General features: G+C 34.8%; 2 long non-coding RNA genes across 2 annotated transcripts; one reads left to right on the forward strand and one right to left on the reverse strand.

Moving 5' to 3' along the window:
* Nucleotides 1–14,719: 14,719 nt before the first annotated feature.
* On the reverse strand, nt 14,720–15,773 carry LOC147939917 (uncharacterized). The gene is made up of 2 exons (XR_015563354.1): nt 15,546–15,773; nt 14,720–15,463 (listed from the first exon to the last, which is right to left on the reverse strand). It is a non-coding gene; the product is annotated as an uncharacterized LOC147939917 (long non-coding RNA).
* Nucleotides 15,774–16,758: 985 nt separating this feature from the next.
* On the forward strand, nt 16,759–17,815 carry LOC147939918 (uncharacterized). The gene is made up of 2 exons (XR_015563096.1): nt 16,759–16,989; nt 17,115–17,815. It is a non-coding gene; the product is annotated as an uncharacterized LOC147939918 (long non-coding RNA).
* Nucleotides 17,816–19,056: the final 1,241 nt, after the last annotated feature.

Genomic DNA, 19,056 nt, shown 5'->3' on the forward strand with positions numbered 1-19,056 from the left:
TCAATATGGCAGTATAAGAATCATATATTTCTTGCGGTACACGAAAGCTGTGTATAATAAAACTATAAATAAAAGGGATATGTGTATATGTTTTTTTTTTCCTTCATAACTTTTTAATAATGGATCTTGGCTATTGATTGTTCTAGTGGTGCAAAGTGATATGTTACACAAAAAAAAAAAAATTGCCTGTACCATGATTTTTTAATGACAATAAAGCTATTTATATATACTAATTAATTTGAAATAATCATCTTGAACTTTACTTTTTGTAGATGCCTCAATCAAAATGGGTTACCACAGGGCATCCCTATATGTTCAGATTTTGATTTTCAACGTATAGCAATATTGCGATGTATAGATATGTAACTTTCTTCCATAGTGCTTGTTCTTCACGTTAAATAATGGTGTACTTTTTGCTTTTCCTTGAATTGATCTGGGAAGAAGACCGGCTTCCTACTCATAAATCATAGTAAAAGAAGTCTATGAGTAAGTCAAAACATTGGTGGCTTTTGCTTCATTCCTTTTTTCTCTGTCTTCATGTGAACAACTTCGCAGAAATCTGTGATTTCCTTTACTTTCTTACGTCTGAATACACACACACACATAATTCTTTAGAAAAAAGAATCCTAAATCCCGGTCGTGCGTACTGCCACTTGGTTTTCCACCCGACAATGATTTGGCAGATGTTTTGTTTTGTGTTATCAATCTACCAAAAAGGTATAATCATTACCACCCACACTCACCTTGGTATGAGAAGTGTTTTTTTGAAGGTGCTCTTCTTAAGCTTTTCTTGACTACTTATACTACAAAAACAGGAAGCAGTGTTGCAATAGTTTCTCCATATTAATCCTCTAGGAGTTATAGTGAAAGAGTTATATAAGAGAATTGAAGAGTTCTTGATCACTACTGTTATTGTGTCAAAAAGGAGCTCTAGAAAGCGAAGGGTTGGTTCCTTTGGTTTGATGGATCCAAGACAACTACGATCTTGTTCATCATCTTACGTGTCAACGAGAATTGAAGAAGAGAAGGTGATAACTAGGTGTTGTAGTGATTGCAAGACCACCAAGACACCAATGTGGAGAGGTGGACCAACTGGTCCCAAGGTCTTTTCTTCTACCTTCAATCATTGTATTCTTGACTTTGTTTTATCTTAAGATGATTTAAGAAGTCTTTTTTTCTTTCTAATTTTTGTTCTGTGGTGGAATTTTCAGTCACTTTGCAATGCATGTGGGATCAGATTCAGGAAACAGAGACGATCAGAGTTATTAGCTATTCGTATTATTCATAGCCACAAAGTCTTAAGAGTCAAAAAAGATAAAACCAAAATCATCGTCATTATCATCATCACATGGTGGCGTGGCTGTGAAGAAACAATGAAATTTGTGCATAATATTTTACTATAAAATTTACATATTATTGACAATATATAATAATAATAAATATTATAAAACTAATCTGAGAAGCAATTGATTACTTTTCATAAGACTAGGTTATTAACCCGCGCATAACACCGGTATGGTTATATGAATTGTCTTACAAAAAAATTAGATTTGAAAATCATTTAAAAAGCTATACATTTACATATAATATACAAAATTATTATAACGTATTTGTTTTCATTTTTTTTTAACACAAATGCTTATTTTAAGCATCATTTATGTTGTTCTTAAAATACAATTAATGAAAATATTATTAGATATATAGTGGTGTTAGTAATAATGTACATTTAATAAAGAGAAATAGATATTTTTCAAAATTTTTGAATTCATTTTTGGGATTTTTTGAGTAATAACTCTTTTCCAATATCTCCTTTCAAATATGATCCCTCCTAAACTTTTTTGTTTCAAAATTACAATGTAAAACTTTGTAATTATCTTATAAAACCTTACAAAATCTCACATACAAATTATCTTATCATTTCCCTACCATTTCTTTATGTTTTTTAGTTTTTATATTATTTTTCAATTCTGTAATTGTTATTTTAATTTTCCACTCTTAAATGATATTCTATATTTATGTTAGTTTAGTGTAATTTCAATAATTGTTATAGTTTACAACAATAACAAAGTGGATTCATCTAATACTTCAAATTTCACATTCGGTCAAGCCACAGAAAAGCTTCAGCTCGATTGGACATCCTTACGACTTCCAAAAAACGCCCTCAATAATCTATCTCAGAACTATCCATGTTCCTTATCATAAATTGTACCACTTTCCAGCAGTTACTTGGCCAGGGAGTAACATACACAAATCCTTGAGTTTAACTCCTATTGAAGCTTTGTCAGTTTCTGTGGACTTTGGCTTGTTGGATATCAAGTCGATATCTTTACCTTATCGGAAAGACGTCAGACCCGACGTCCGCGAGCCCCAAAAGTTGGTTCCTCCACACAACCTTTATCTCCATCTTCCTTTCACTTTCTTTCTTTTCTTCCCCTTTCCTTTCCCAGATCAGACCTGTCTTAGCTCCTCCACCACCATGATTACTATACACACTTTTAAGCTTTTTAAGAGTTAAATATTAATGATACTTAAACCTTCTATAGAGTTTAAATATTAATAATATTTTCAACTTTCTATGAATTTTAAATATTGATAATATTTTTGAACATTCTATAAAGTTTAAATATTAATAATATTTGAACCTTTTAAAAGTTTCAATATTTATATTATTTTAAACTTTTTAAAAGCTAAAAACTTTTAAAAGTCCAATATTTATAATGAAATCTTTTAAAAGTTTTAATTTGCACAAATAAAGAAGCGGATTAAACCAAATAAAATTTTTAAATTTGGACACCTGATGTATCAAGCTTCCTGCTCATTCGTAGTTAGAAGCATTAGTCTTATTTATAAAGATTCTGAATCATTGTCTGAATCTTTTCTAGCCGATGTGGGATGTTGTACATATTTTTTTTATTTCCATAGATTTTAAATTTTCCTTTTTAAAAAAATCTTAATAATATAGAAAAATATCATATTTTAATAAAATATTAATTAGTGAGATGTCGAATTCCTATTGGATGTTTTAAATCCTAGTGAAACTCATATCTTTGGGGTGGTGGTTGATGAATGTATGGAATGGTGAGATATGAATGAATGGATGCAAGCAAGGTGTTTCAATTCCCCTCATGCAATTGTAGTATAAGAGGTGTCAATCCAATCTGAGTGTTTGCAAGCAATCAGGATGTGCATAAATGTCTAAGTCAAGCCAAATGTAAAGGATGTTTGTCACTAACAATCCTATTGTAGAATGTAAAATGCAGAAAGTAAAAACTACTAAGATAGATGCTAAATGTAAAGAGAACAGACTAATCAAAGCTATGATGAACCAAGAACAGAAATAGAACTATGATAATGCAAGTAATGTAAGGCAAGTAATGAACAAGACACTAAGTAAATGCAACAGAAATGCAACTAGAATGAGACAAGAGATAAGACAGGACAACTACAAAGCATAAACAAAAGTTCTGGGGATGAACTCGAGCAAGCACTCGATCGAGTGTAGATCGAGTGCAGGGTCGAGCTGGACAAATCCGGAAAACAGAGCAATGCAAGAAAAACAGAGCAATACAAAAGCAAATCAAACAACGATCAAACAACAGGATTTAAACTAGGAAATCAATATACAAGGAAGGCCATGAGGAGGGATTCATGGGCTGGACTAATGATTGAGGTTATCTAACTTGGTCAACAAATCTCAAACAACTTGAGCTAATCTCTAGACATATATTTCTAAGACATGTTTAATCCACTCTCATGGCAAGAAACAATCAAACTCATGCATCTCTAGACTTGTTCTCACAAAGTAAAGAATCTACACAAGCAGGCATTAAGCAATATGTCAAATACCAAACAAGACTTCTAATCTCTTAGCCAGCCTAATGATAGTCTCTAGATCTAGGCTTATCTATGCTCCTTAGACATTGGTGTGATGCTAAGAGGCTTGAAATCAAACTCTACCCTCTCAGATATAGGATCAGCATTAAGAACATCTAGCCTAGAAGAGATCTACAACAATCAATCTTGACCAAATCAAGCAAACCACAAACACAACCCAGCCTAACCCATCCTCAAGATCCTAAGCAACTACTCACAAGAACACATGATGAACATCAAAGTCATAAACCCAGAAAATGATGAAACTTTCATGATTAGATAGATAAAGCAAAGATCTACAATATTGAAGAAGGAATCAAACACGAATTCTTAATATCTTGAAAGTTATGGAACCAACAAAATCCAAGAATTCTTTATTTTTCTCCTTCAAGGAGGTACAAGATCTAAAATATAAAAGTGCAAAAGGAATAATTCCCAAAAAGGTAAAAACTAGGGTTTTGACTCTCTAAAAAGCTGGACTCTTTTGTGGCTGCTGGTACAAGACCTTTAAATAGAAAAAATAGTGGAAGCCCTAAAAATGCTAAAAGACAAAATAGCTAGGCGGCTCGGCCAACTCGACCCGGTGCTCGGTCGAGTGACCGGTCGAGTTGGCTCCTCTTATGCTCCTTCCACTCGGTCGAGTCTCTCTACACACGGTCGAGTGTCTGGTCGAGTGGGACTCCAGACCTTGGTTCTTCAGCCTTAACTCTCTTGCTTTCTCCTCATGATTGCTTCACTTCTCCTCAGCATTGCTTCCATGCTCCTTAAGCTCCAAAATCACCTGTTTATGCATGAAAAGATGCAAATGCAATGCAACTAAACTCTAATGCAAGAACAGTCCTAAAGCTGTGCAATAATGGTCAAAATGGATAGTAAAAGATGCAAAAGATGTGAATATATTAAGGGAAAACAGGGTAAAATATATGAACATCAACACCCCCAAACTTAGTCTTTGCTTGCCCTTAAGCAAATGAACAAGACATAAGAAGGTAGGTGAGGGTAAACTATATAGACCATCTAGAATCAATGTCCAAGTTACTAGTACTATGATCCAAGTTGAATGAGCTGTACTTAAAGATTTTAGACAAGCATATCACAACCTTTACTGATTTGAGCCTTAGATGTCCACATGCATTCAAATCAACCATTTCCTTTAACATTCATTAATCAAGAACATTAATCAATTCTATGCAATGCTTAAACTCATTTGGCTTGGTAGTAAAAGGTTTAGAGACAATGATGGTCTCTCTTTAGAGTGGGGCTTATCAATATCAAGGTTCTCTCATAAAAATGGATTAAGCTTTAGAAGAATGCTAAAGGTAAGAACAATTAGACACATACAAGAACAAAACCTTGTCTACCCAAAGGCACCCAAAGTGTTTATCCTATCCATCTAAACCCAATTGATCCTAGTGCTACCCTTTAACTTCTTCTCTTCTCTTTCACCCTTTTCTCTTTTGATTTTAAAGTCTTAGGAGAGGTTTCTTATTTGATCTTTCTAGTGGAATGGGAGATTCTTACTTATTTGCTATGGTTTTCTTTTCTTCTTATTCTTAAGACATAAAAGCATTTTGCTATACTCTTCTTTTTCTTTCTTTCTTTTCTTTGTCTGAAACCATCTTTAAACAATATCATACTTCCCATTCTTTCACTAGACTTTGATTTTACTTAAACACATTCCCCTCCTAAAGACTCTAACCTTTTCTTTCTCTTTTCCTCTTTTCTTTTCTTTCTTTTTCAAACAACCAAATCCCAAACCCAACAATGAAATCACCTAGTCCTATCTAGTTTGGAAAATGCAAACTAGAACTACACAAGGCATTATTCTTGTCAGTTCAAACCTAACACTTTCTACCAAGCTCAATCCCAAAATAGGCCTTACACACTCAAGAATAAACATGGCTTGAAAGAAGGGTTGGTTAAGGGTATTGGAAACTGATTTTAATGATTCAATCAGCTACTTGGATCAACAAGAGTGGTAAAAAGGAGAAAGATGATCCAAATATGTATATGCTATCCATGAGTTTAAAGCAATGCACACATTGATATTTAACAGTCAATATTAAGTTCTTATAAGTAGGAAATGGCATCAAATCACAACATGCTTCAATTTAAACCAAATGCAATGCAGGAATTCAAGGCTTGGTTCAATCTTATGCTTCTAACTACTCAACTAGCATCAAAGTACTATTAACTTGGACATTGATCCTAGTTTAGTGAATTAAACAAGCTAACAAGGCAAAACTCATCATAGATCCCTAATGCAAATAATTAACAGTCCTACATGAAACATGCTAAACAAGATGCTATTATGCAATGCAAACTACATGAACACTCTTTTTTTTTTATAAAGATTTTTGCAAAATTTTAAATTTTTAGGGGTTTTCTATGCCTTAGATGCTATGCAAATACTAACATGATTATGCTAAAAATTTGAAATAAGAAAACAAAACACAATGTCAAATGCTATCTCAAACCCTCCCCCAAACTTAAATCACACAGTCCTCTGTGTGAAAGAAATTTGTAAGAGGATTCAAGACCAAAAACAAAACACAACATGAAATGCTATGATATTTACAAGTGAAGGTGATAGTGGTACCTCAAGGATTGGAGAAGAAGCTGTCCACATCCTCATTCATGCTGTCAAATGTGTAGTTGGGGTCTAGTTGGTGACTTGGAGAAGGTGATTGGGGCAGCTCGACGATGCCAACCGACTGGGACTCGGTCGAGTACGTGCTCGAGTGGGGGGGGGGTCGAGCTGGACTGTGAGTCTTTTTTTCTTCTTCTAATTAGACTCCCTTGCTTCCCTGACCATGAAAACACCAAAACACAAATCAAAATACCAAAAATCCTAAACAATATGTACAGAGATACCTTAGGGACTTCCTCCCTAGTGAGCTTGTTTAAAGTCACTAAGCTTGACTTTTGATGCCTTTTCAGGCTTAGTTTAGAGACCAAGGAGGTGATGAAATCCCCCCTGGTTCTACTTGATAACCTTGGTGTTCCTTCTTGATCACTACTTCCTTGACACTTGAACCATGTTTCTTCTTAAACTTGAGTCTTGGTCTTGCCTTCTTCAAAGACCTCTTGTTGAGCTGAACTTGAAGTTCCTTCACTAAACCAGCTAACACTTGAACTGATTCCTTGAGCTCTTGGACAGTCTTGGCTTGGGCTGAACCTTTAATCCTAGGGTCCTCTCCATCCTCAAAAACTTCAGAACTAGCTTTTCTCTCTACCACAAAGTGCTGACCTTCAATAGTAGATTGATATGTTGAATTCTTGATGTCAAACTTCATAGTGAAGTCTTTAGAATGGTGGAGCTTAATGGTTCCCATCTTAACATCAATTACAGCCCCAACTGTAGCTAAAAATGGTCTCCCCAAGATGAGAGGATCTTCTGGCTCTTGATCCATATTCATGATCACAAAATCAGTTAGAATCCTAGCCTCCCCTATCTTGACTGGAAAATTTTCAATTAATCCAAGCACATCCCTCTTTGATTCATCTGCTAGGCCAATATAGAGATTGCAGGGCTTGAAATGTTCATACCCCAACTTCTCAGCAACTGAATATGGCATTAAGCTCACTGAAGCTCCCAAGTCACATAGACACTTGTTGAAGTGCATATAGCTGATGGAACAAGGTAGGTTAAATGACCCTGGATCTTCAAGCTTTGTTGGGATAATAGCTTTCCCAATCTCTTTCAAATCCTTCATGTCTTGATCTTCAGCCTTCTGCTTGGATAATTCAAGAAGCATGTCCTTGAGGACAGGATGTTGAGCATATTTTTCCAAGGGAGGTCCTCTCTCTTCCTCTTTCTTCTCAATGACAACCTCTTGTTGTTTAGCCATCACTTCCTCTTGTTGCAAAGCCATCATTTCTCTTTTCTCAATAATTTCCCTTAGTTCCTTCAGCTTTTGTGCCTTGAAACGTCCTGGGAATGGTAGAGGTGGTTTGTAAGCAGGAGGAATGTATCTAGCAGGCTTAACAGCTTATGTGTCTTCAACTCGATCGTGTGTGTGGTCGAGCACCTGGTCGAGTGGTTTCTCTGCTTCAGTCTGCTGAGTAAAACCTTCACTTTGGGCTTCAATTAGTGATGAATCCTCCCCACCTTGAACCTCACTGTCCTCAGTGACAACTTCTTCATAGAAGTGAATCGTTTTAGCTGTAAACTCCCTTGAGTTTTGAATAGCTGGTCCAGGAAGTTGGTTTGGCGTAGGAGCGGAAGTGAAATCAATGTTGCTCGCCATGTACTGGAACTTAGAGTTTAGGTCAGTAGAATAGGAATTCAACGTTTGGTGCAGCTTAGAAAACTGCTTTGCTACCTCAATCTGCCCAGTTGCTTGCCCAAGTAAAAGTTGTTGCATCATAGCTCTTAAGTCAGGTTCTTAGGCTTGTGAGGTCTGAAACATTGGAGGGTGACACCATTGAGCATGAAATCCTGGTTGCTGTTGCGTGGGTACATAATGGAACATGCTGCTTTGAAACATGATTACTGACTCGAACTGTCACTCGGTCGAGCACTGGCTCGAGTTGAAGGTCGAGTCGACTGAGATGAGAAGTCTATTTGAATCCGGCTTCTGACTCGATCAAGTACTCGATCACTCACTCGGTCGAGTGGTGGTCGAGTTGAGAGTCGAGTTGGTACCTGAAACTCAATACAACCAAGCAGAAGAAGAATCGAGATTAGTAGCGAACAAGGGGACAAAGGAACTTAATCTTAGACTAATATTGACCCTAATTGTCACAAATAAACACTCAAGTCGGCAACGGCGCCAAATTGAAACTTATATCATTGTGGTGGTGGATGATAAATGTATGGAATGGTGAGATATGAATGAATGGATGCAAGCAAGGTGTTTCAATTCCCCTCATGCAATTGTAGTATAAGAGGTGTCAATCCAATTTGAGTGTTTGCAAGCAATCAGGATGTGCATAAATGTCTAAGTCAAGCCAAATGTAAAGGATGTTTGTCACTAACAATCCTATTGCAGAATGTAAAATGCAGAAAGTAAAAACTACTAAGATAGATGCTAAATGTAAAGAGAACAGACTAATCAAAGCTATTATGAACCAAGAATAGAAATAGAACTATGATAATGCAAGTAATGCAAGGCAAGTAATGAACAAGACACTAAGTAAATGCAACAGAAATGCAACTAGAATGAGACAAGAGATAAGACAGGACAACTACAAAGCATAAACGAAAGTTCTGGGGATGAACTCGAGCAAGCACTCGATCGAGTGTAGATCGAGTGCAGGGTCGAGCTGGACAAATCCGGAAAACAGAGCAATGAAAGAAAAACAGAGCAATACAAAAGCAAATCAAACAACGATCAAACAACATGATTTAAACTAGGAAATCAATAAACAAGGAAGGCTTTGAGGAGGGATTCATGGGCTGGACTAATGATTGAGGTTATCTAACTTGGTCAACAAATCTCAAACAACTTGAGCTAATCTCTAGACATATATTTCTAAGACATGTTTAATCCACTCTCATGGCAAGAAACAATCAAACTCATGCATCTCTAGACTTGTTCTCACAAAGTAAAGAATCTACACAAGCAGGCATTAAGCAATATGTCAAATACCAAACAAGACTTCTAATCTCTTAGCCAGCCTAATGATAGTCTCTAGATCTAGGCTTATCTATGCTCCTTAGACATTGGTGTGATGCTAAGAGGCTTGAAATCAAACTCTACCCTCTCAGATATAGGATCAGCATTAAGAACATCTAGCCTAGAAGAGATCTACAACAATCAATCTTGACCAAATCAAGCAAACCACAAACACAACCCAGCCTAACCCATCCTCAAGATCCTAAGCAACTACTCACAAGAACACATGATGAACATCAAAGTCATAAACCCAGAAAATGATGAAACTTGCATGATTAGATAGATAAAGCAAAGATCTACAATATTGAAGAAGGAATCAAACACGAATTCTTAATATCTTGAAAGTTATGGAACCAACAAAATCCAAGAATTCTTTATTTTTCTCCTTCAAGGAGGTACAAGATCTAAAATATAAAATTGCAAAAGGAATAATTCCCAAAAAGGTAAAAACTAGGGTTTTGACTCTCTAAAAAGCTGGACTCTTTTGTGGCTGCTGGTACAAGACCGTTAAATAGAAAAAATAGTGGAAGCCCTAAAAATGCTAAAAGACAAAATAGCTAGGCGGCTCGGCCAACTCGACCCGGTGCTCGATCGAGTGACCGGTCGAGTTGGCTCCTCTTATGCTCCTTCCACTCGGTCGAGTCTCTCTACACACGGTCGAGTGTCTGGTCGAGTGGGACTCCAGACCTTGGTTCTTCAGCCTTAACTCTCTTGCTTTCTCCTCATGATTGCTTCACTTCTCCTCAGCATTGCTTCCATGCTCCTTAAGCTCCAAAATCACCTGTTTATGCATGAAAAGATGCAAATGCAATGCAACTAAACTCTAATGCAAGAACAGTCCTAAAGCTGTGCAATAATGGTCAAAATGGATAGCAAAAGATGCAAAAGATGTGAATATATTAAGGGAAAACAGGGTAAAATATATGAACATCAACACCCCCAAACTTAGTCTTTGCTTGCCCTTAAGCAAATGAACAAGACATAAGAAGGTAGGTGAGGGTAAAATATATAGACCATCTAGAATCAATGTCCAAGTTACTAGTACTATGATGCAAGTTGAATGAGCTGTACTTAAAGATTTTAGACAAGCATATCACAACCTTTACTGATTTGAGCCTTAGATGTCCACATGTATTCAAATCAACCATTTCTTTTAACATTCATTAATCAAGAACATGAATCAATTCTATGCAATGCTTAAACTCATTTGGCTTGGTAGTAAAAGGTTTAGAGACAATGATGGTCTCTCTTTAGAGTGGGGCTTATCAATATCAAGGTTCTCTCATAAAAATGGATTGAGCTTTAGAAAAATGCTAAAGGTAAGAACACTTAGACACATACAAGAACAAAACCTTGTCTACCCAAAGGCACCCAAAGTGTTTATCCTATCAATCTAAACCCAATTGATCCTAATGCTACCCTTTAATCTTGAATTAGGAGCCAATAAAAATTCAATAAAAATTCAATAAACCCAATTGAACCTTAATCTTGAATTTTTATAAACCCAATTGAACCTTAATCTTGAATTTTTATTAATCTTGAATTTTTATAAACCCAATTGAACCTTAATAAAAATTCAGTTGATTAGGAGCCAATAAAAATTCAATAAAAATTCAAGATTCAAGATTATGGAATATGAGTCTATCGCCTAGGGGTAACCTTGAATTTTTATTGGCTCCTAATCAGGCCAAAACCTGCATGCCATAATGTTGGCTCCTCATCAGGCCAAAACCCACATGCCATAATATATAAAGAAGTCCAATATTCGTCTCTCGGGTTGCCACCCTAAAGCGCACCCCGGGATCGTCATCCAAAGTCGATATACCAATCATACTCTCAACCCACAAAGTCTCGGAATATGGTAGTACTAGGAGGAATAAAGTCCCCCAAGAGTCGCGAGCAAACAATTCTGAACACGTCTGAGTCCTATCCCTATCCAGGTTTCCTTCCCGTGGCTCGCGTAAAACAACACAATGTCCTACCAACCACATATCCTTTCACTGGAATACCTCATGACTGCACAAGGGTCATTTAAATGCCATTAGGGCCGCCACGAAGGCCGAACAAATGTCTTAAACAGAACCGCCATAAAGGCCAAACAAATGTACTAAATAAGACCGCCACCAAAACCAAACAAATATTCTAAACAGGACTGTTATAAAAACCATTTGTCAATATATATATATACTCTGCTTATACCCTTAATAATTCGATGAAAAACATACTCGAAAAGTATATATATAAGGGTTCGTAAGGTTGTTTTACAATATCATTTTTTTCTTTTTTTCCTAACTAAATTTTGAAAAAAGCCCGGGTTGTTAGAGTATTGTGTTGGCTAAACATTGCTACTTAAAAAAAACAGTCATTTGAGAGCCAATTTAAATATATACCAAATAAGATAAGCTTTAATCACACGAGGGTGGTGGGTGACTAGCAATTAGGAGGAACCAAAAAACAAAATTTTTCTTTAATGGCTAGTAATCATAAATGCTGAGGCAACCAAGAGAAGTTGATACTAATTAGTTAATTCACAAAGTGTTAGTTTTGCTTGGCAAACAACCAACGCTTACACGTGTGACCATTATTTGTTTTGTTTCATGTGATATATCACAGTCGATTGACATATAACAAAGGAAAAAAAAATATTTTATAGGAGTAAAAACAAAGAAAAAAAATAACTTTGACCATCAATTTATCAGACTTTACTATTTATTATTGAGAGAATTACTCACATATACTCCAAATTAGGTAATATTACCAAAATCAATAAATCTTTTTTTATTACTAAAATATTTCGGATATTTTCAAAATACTCAATTTGCCCTTGTTTTATGTTATAGGAAAAAACATAATTACAAAAATGTCATTGCCACGTCAGACGCCACGTCAGAAATTGCTGATATGTATTAAATAACTCAGCCGTAACAAGTTACAGAGGTAAAGACAGCTGAGTTATGGTATATTGGAGCTGATTTATTGACGAACAAAACCGACCACGATTCCGATCTATAAATTAATCACGCTAATCATACGATTCTAAAATGTTTCCAATCGTCTTTTCTGGGAATCGCGATTTCGTTGTGATTCCAAGCGATTCCAAGCGATTCCGGCCGCTTCTGTTTCCGATTCCGATTCTGGAGCGGGAATCGGAGCTTCACCGGCTATTTCATGCAACGTAGACAAACAGTAAAAATCTTTCAATTTCTGAAAAAACTGTCGATGAGATTCTGAAAAACAAAAAACTATCTAATTAAAAGATGATGCATATTTTAATTTGCTTATGTGTATTTTTTCTTATTTTTCTAATCAAAATAAAATAAAATAAATCCAAAGGTTAAATTTTACACTAAATATTTAAACAATTTTTAGAAAATTTATACGTATCAGGAATAAACCAACTTTGGAGTATATCTTAGTAATTCTTTCTATATTATCGAGAGGTTAAAGTTGCCAAACACCTCGTTTTAGTGTATTTCAGAAACTCATCCCCTAATTTTAAAATTCTTTATTTTGGGTATAAATGTTTTACACCCAAAAGAAAAAAAGAAAAAGTTACCTTTGAGTAAAATAAAAATATTTACTCTTAATTCCTTCCCTTGATTTCAGTCAACTCGCCAAATCCTCATTTTTTCCTTCTTGTTTTTATTTTTTTGGTTTATGTAAGTAGAAAGAAAACAATACTGATTATCATGAATACTTGAATAGAGAAACATCGCATGTGCCTAAACAAGAAAGCTAAGACAAAACATATTTCTTTTACACATAAAACCTCAGCAAACTAAAAATTGTTATTTTTAGTATATCTGCTCAAATGACATACATAAGAACAACATGCACACAAATGTTGTTTCTACTACGTACCAAGTTCATATATAGTTATATAAGTATACAGTATCATAATGCATCATCTACAAAATCTGTGAAGGTAGGAATATTGCATCATTGTACCTTTCTTTTTTTTTTTATCACGATGTTAATTCTATTGATAGCATTTTTTCATGAATTGACATTAATGGATAACTAAATGAGAAGTCTTATAATTAGGTATCTTATTAGCATTTTTTTATTATATTATTTATTTTTATGCTAAGTAAATTTTAACTGCTAATAACAATTATCCGTTCTATATATATTGCAATAGCAATTATTCTGATTATTATTAATTCATTTCCAAGAAAGATAAAATCGCCGGCGGAGACAGCGAACACACGGACTTGTGCTTCTAGGTTGTTCCGCGCCGTCGTCTATCCAAACAAAATTTAAATATACTATATTTATTTTGGGATAAATTATCTTTGATCATGATAGCTAAATTGTACTTAAAATAAGAATTATCTTAGACTTGCCGGCTTAATTAGTGAGGATTCATATTCGTGTTTATACATAAACATAGGTATATGACATTATGATCGCATGTAGACCAACCAAACCCACTAGACTACAAAAAAAAAAAAAAATTGTAAACTAGTGTATCACGGGCCCCAACTAATATATTTCCTTTTACAGTTTGTAACCAAAACTTTATCTAAAAAGTTCAATGACGACGATTCTAGAAACTAACAGAAATTTTGTTCATCTTAATCCATGTACATTATCATAGCATACAAACTCATTATTATTGTTTGATTTATATTAGTATAGATTAAACATACAAATTAGTCAAACTCATTATATATTGTTGCAAATTGCAAACCGATCCATACCAACTTTTGTTTGATTAGTCTGTCGTCTTATTTAAAAAAACTTACCTTTCACTGTGTACGGACTAAGTTTTAATGATTATATACCAAAAATAAAGAAAAATGATATAAATTGAATGTTTGGCAAATGCGAATAGGACACGTATATAAACAGGGAGAATTTGTCGTTTCTTAACCTGACACCGCCATACCCTCTCACACAGCCTCACAGCTCCATTTTGCTTTATAGCTTCGCCTTATAAAATAAAAAAAAACATCCAAAAGCCCTAAAGACCAGAGAGTAAGAAAGATAGATCTCAAAAAGCCAAAAAAAAAAAAAAAAAAACCTAAAAGACTTCGAAATCTTTGGCCATGTCGATCATTAATCTTGCGTGTGTTTTGCTTTTGTGTGATGATTTTTGGCAGCTATCATCTTTCCGATGTATATATGATTTTCTTCTTTATTTTTTTTTTTACTTTTACGTAATATCTATAGCAGAGATATGTCTTATCAACATTTGAGCTTCGTTTAGAAAATTATTAGTCTTTAGTTTCTAAACAGTAACGTATATAATCTGACATTATTAGAGGTATTTTTTTTTCCACTAAACGGATTTGCATTGATGGAATGCGTTTGAGTTATACAAAGCCGAAAAGGATCAAAATCCTTTCGGAGGCTGAGCCGGCGGGTACAAAGAAACCCCCAGAAACTTGAGTCCAAACAAAGGAAATCTTACAAACTAACAACCAAATTTTAAACCAAAACCAACCAAAACTGTAAAGCTACTAAGAATTCATCTCTAAAAAACCAGGTCAGTCGGTGGAGAAGTTGACTCCAAGACGTGGAAGACAACGATTGACTCCAAGACGAGGAAGACAACGATGCAAGAGTTCTTCGTCCGCAGAGGAAAAACTCAGAGAACAGACAAACAAACAATCGCTCTCGAGAACGAAAGGATAAAGCTGCAGTCAGACAGATTAACAGGGAAAATAAAGAACCTTGATGAAGAAGAGCACCAGCCAAAGAAATGAAGAAATCAACCCCTTCTATAACGCTATATCTTCAATTGAAACTCAACCCAATACCTCCTCAGAAGTGCTTCAGCCAATCCAGGAGAAAACACGAGTAGCAGCTGCTGATATGCTCCGATCGAAGATTTTTATTTAAAGATGCGGGGAGGAAAGAAACTTCATCTGCCGGGCGAGGTAACAGAGGCCCCGAGAACATCTTCTTCAAAGAGTGGATGATAACCTTTTCTGTTCTCCCATCGTGAAGACTTCACACCGAAGCTGAACCAAAGGCTAGAGTAAATCAGATTCACTTAAACAGAGAAAGTTAGGCTTCAAACCGATTCTAATTTCGTTGCACCACCTTCAGAGAATCGATTCGACTGACGAAGGTACAGACCATTCGAATCAACTCCATCTGAAGCAAAGAGATGAAACTGAAAGACAGATCTATTTCTGGATCTGAGATCGATATCAAACCTTTGTTGTGGACGAAATCAAAAGACTTAAAAGAAAGATTAAGCTAAAAACTAAAACTTTTATGGGTATATCTGATTTGATTGATATATCTGATTTGATTGATATTTTTATCATCTTGTTATTTAAAAGCCTAATTTATGACAATTTCTTTTTTTTATTTTGTTTTTTCTTCTTCTTCTTTTAAATAAATTAAAAGACAACTTGGTTGGTTAACAAATTAACATCATAAATTGTCTCATATCGTAGGTTGCCGTGGCACTGACCCTCTTGGTATGAACTTAATTACTACACTATCTCCATTGTGAGACATAATATTTCCAAATATATTTGGTTCACTAACTATAGTATGAGTCGTATGTATGTATCATACATATCAAATGTATGAACGTGATCTTCTCGTATATATATATATATATATATTCTATATATATATATCAATTATTCTATACTAAAACAAAAGAGTTAAGACTGATCGGCTTAATGATGCTGTATGTTTGTTTTACAGTAATGGACAGATCCGATGTTTATTTAGAGCTTCTTTTAGAAAACTAGTCTTTGTTGGTTTTATATATGGTATATATATACGTTGTTTCGTATATCTGGGTTGCTTTGACGGTGTTACCACTTTCTTGGTAAAAATAATCAGAGATTATAACAAAGCAACCATAGTTAATTTGGTTTATAGAAATGTTGATAAAAGAAGTAAAAAAAAAAAAAAAAAAAAAGACAAGACCATTGCTGGTTCTCTTTCTTAGCTTATGCAATGGGATCTAATCCTAAATAAGAGGCCAATAAGATTCCCATAAAACAGTAAATCGAGAGACTTAACAAAATCAATTAGAATTAGAAAAAAATAAAAAACCCAAAATCATTTAGGTAGCATAAAGCTTTTGTTACATTTATTTATGTGTGTAATTAATTAATTGACAATTTGACACAAAGAGAGAGTGAGAGAGTAGTGGCATATTTTGGTAAATAATGCTTATTGGTAAAGATAATTAATAACCGGACTTGAAAGAATTTATTAACTGATTTGAAGTTTCTGCTTTAGGGTTTTTTTAGACTCAATAAATATCACAATTATGTACTGAACATCCATATATATATATTTTTTTTTACTTAGCTTCTCTTAAAAAAAATGAATTCTAAAATTTCTCATCACTAAAGCTAGAACTTCTCGTCAAAGCTAATGATTTTCAAGATGCTGTATCTTTCTATAAAATCCGTTTTGGTGCCGTTGAGATGGGAAACACTCATCAGCTCCCTAAGGCTAGATCCACTTGTCTTAGGATAGGTGGATTATCTTTTGTTTTGCGGAGTGTCACTCGGTAAGCTTTCATATCTCTCTCTCTCTCTCTCTCTCTCTCTTTCTCTCTCAGAGACCCATTTTGATTTCGACATTTTTTTCTTTGTTGGAGATTAGATCTGACTTGTTATTGTTAACGTTTCTCAGTTCCGGAGGTGGAAAGAGCCAATTCCAGCTAAACCTCAAAACTAATTTTGTCCCACATGCCATTCAAGAAGCCCTAGATGCCGGCTGCACAGCAGTCGAAGGAGCTGAAAACACAATCCTCGATCCGTTTGGCATTACTTGGATTTTCTCAAAGCCCATCAACACGGGACATGTTTGTCCAGTATCTCAACTTTGGACAGGTTTTCGTGCTAGGGATGGAATGGAGTTTTACAGTTTTAAATCAAGATGAAAGGGTTTAGAACCTGCCGAATACAAGGTGAAGATGAAATTCTCGTCAGGTTCGATTTTCCGGATGTTGGACATCGTTCGTTAAGGTTTGAATTAGAAGATTGGGGAAACACTATTTCCGTCTCCGCTATAGCGCTGAAGAATCCCGAGTACGACTTGACCGACAGGAAATACCAAACAACGATTAGCCTTTCCTGCGACTGCTGTATATGGGTCTGCTGTATATGGGTCGACTGTCGTGGCAACACTGGCAACGGCGTTGCGCGTATTTGGCTAAAGAAGGAGAAGAAAGGAGGTCGACCAAAATTTGATATACTCAGATTGTAATACCCTAATGGTACTAACAACCTTGCAGTTGTAATACTCTAGGGATCGAATCCACAAATACTCTAGATCACACAATAAACTTATTAATCTTTTAATTATGCTAAATCAAAATATTAATTTAAAAACAATGCATAAACAGAATTACAAAGTGTTGTAAATTCAGGGAATTAAAAAGCTAGACCTAGAAAATTTCTCAGGAAATTACAGAATATTAAATTAATAAATTAATAGGGTTCAAATAATTAAAAATCAGATCTAGAACTCTAAACTCTTATGTAAAATAAATCAGTTCTCACTACAAATATTATCTAAATTTAAAACAAGAAAATCCCAATCTCTTTGCAAAATTCTAGGTAATAAATCAGCTTTAAAAGCAAGTTTAGATTGTTCACAAAATCACTAAATCAAATCTCTTTGCAAGAAGTAATTTTGCTCATCAAAAGGTTTTATCAGGAAAATCAATTATATTCTCATATCAATCTATTTTCCTAAGTTATTAATTCTAGGTGATCAATCAAGAATCAATATGAAGAACAACCTAGGATGAAGATCAGAGAAGATAAAGAACCCTAAAAATAACAGATCTAATAAACCATAAAAACCCTATGAAAAATCCTCAACCTAACAAGCAAACTACTCAGACATATTCAATGAGGCACAAAACATCTTTCTGAATAATAAGCAATAGATATCAAAAGTAAGAAGGGAGTTTAAGAATCTTCTCTCTACAGATAAAATCAGATCTGTCTCTCCCAAAGCTCTTAATATCTCTCAAGAAGCTAAAAATTGCTAGAATCAAACTTAGGTCTAAACAATGACCATAAAAATCCTATATATACTCTAAAACACGTCTTGTGCCTTAATTGCAAATAAGGAAAGTTTGGGCAATTTTTGCAAATCTTCTAAAGCTCGTGAGAAAACATCCGATTCGGCTTTTGGGGACTGCATCGATCGATGCATACTCTTGAACTCGTCTCCCAAAGCTCTTAATATCTTGATTATGCTCCAAATCATCGTCTTTAGCTCCATTATGCTCCCATCCATGCTAAATCCTATAAAGACTCAAAAGACTCTAAAAATACCAAAAAGACTATAAATAAGACTTACATCATGGCTAAAAACACCTAAAAACCATGATATATCAACTCCCCCAGACTTAGCCTTTGCTTGCCCCCAAGCAAAACATAAACTTAGACCTGTGAAAGAGGTTTGAAAACGCAGAAACTCCTTTTCTTTTTAAAGTATTGCCATGATCATCCAAACTATAATCCATATGTTTAGCAGATAAATCCAAATCGAACCACCATGTACTTCTCCGTTGGCATTTGTAGCATCCCAAATTTAAACCAAATTCCACTACTTCATC

The sequence above is a fragment of the Camelina sativa genome, chromosome 8, assembly GCF_030686135.1.
Source record: "Camelina sativa cultivar CO46 ecotype springtype chromosome 8, ASM3068613v1".
Classification (NCBI taxonomy): Eukaryota; Viridiplantae; Streptophyta; class Magnoliopsida; order Brassicales; family Brassicaceae; genus Camelina; species Camelina sativa.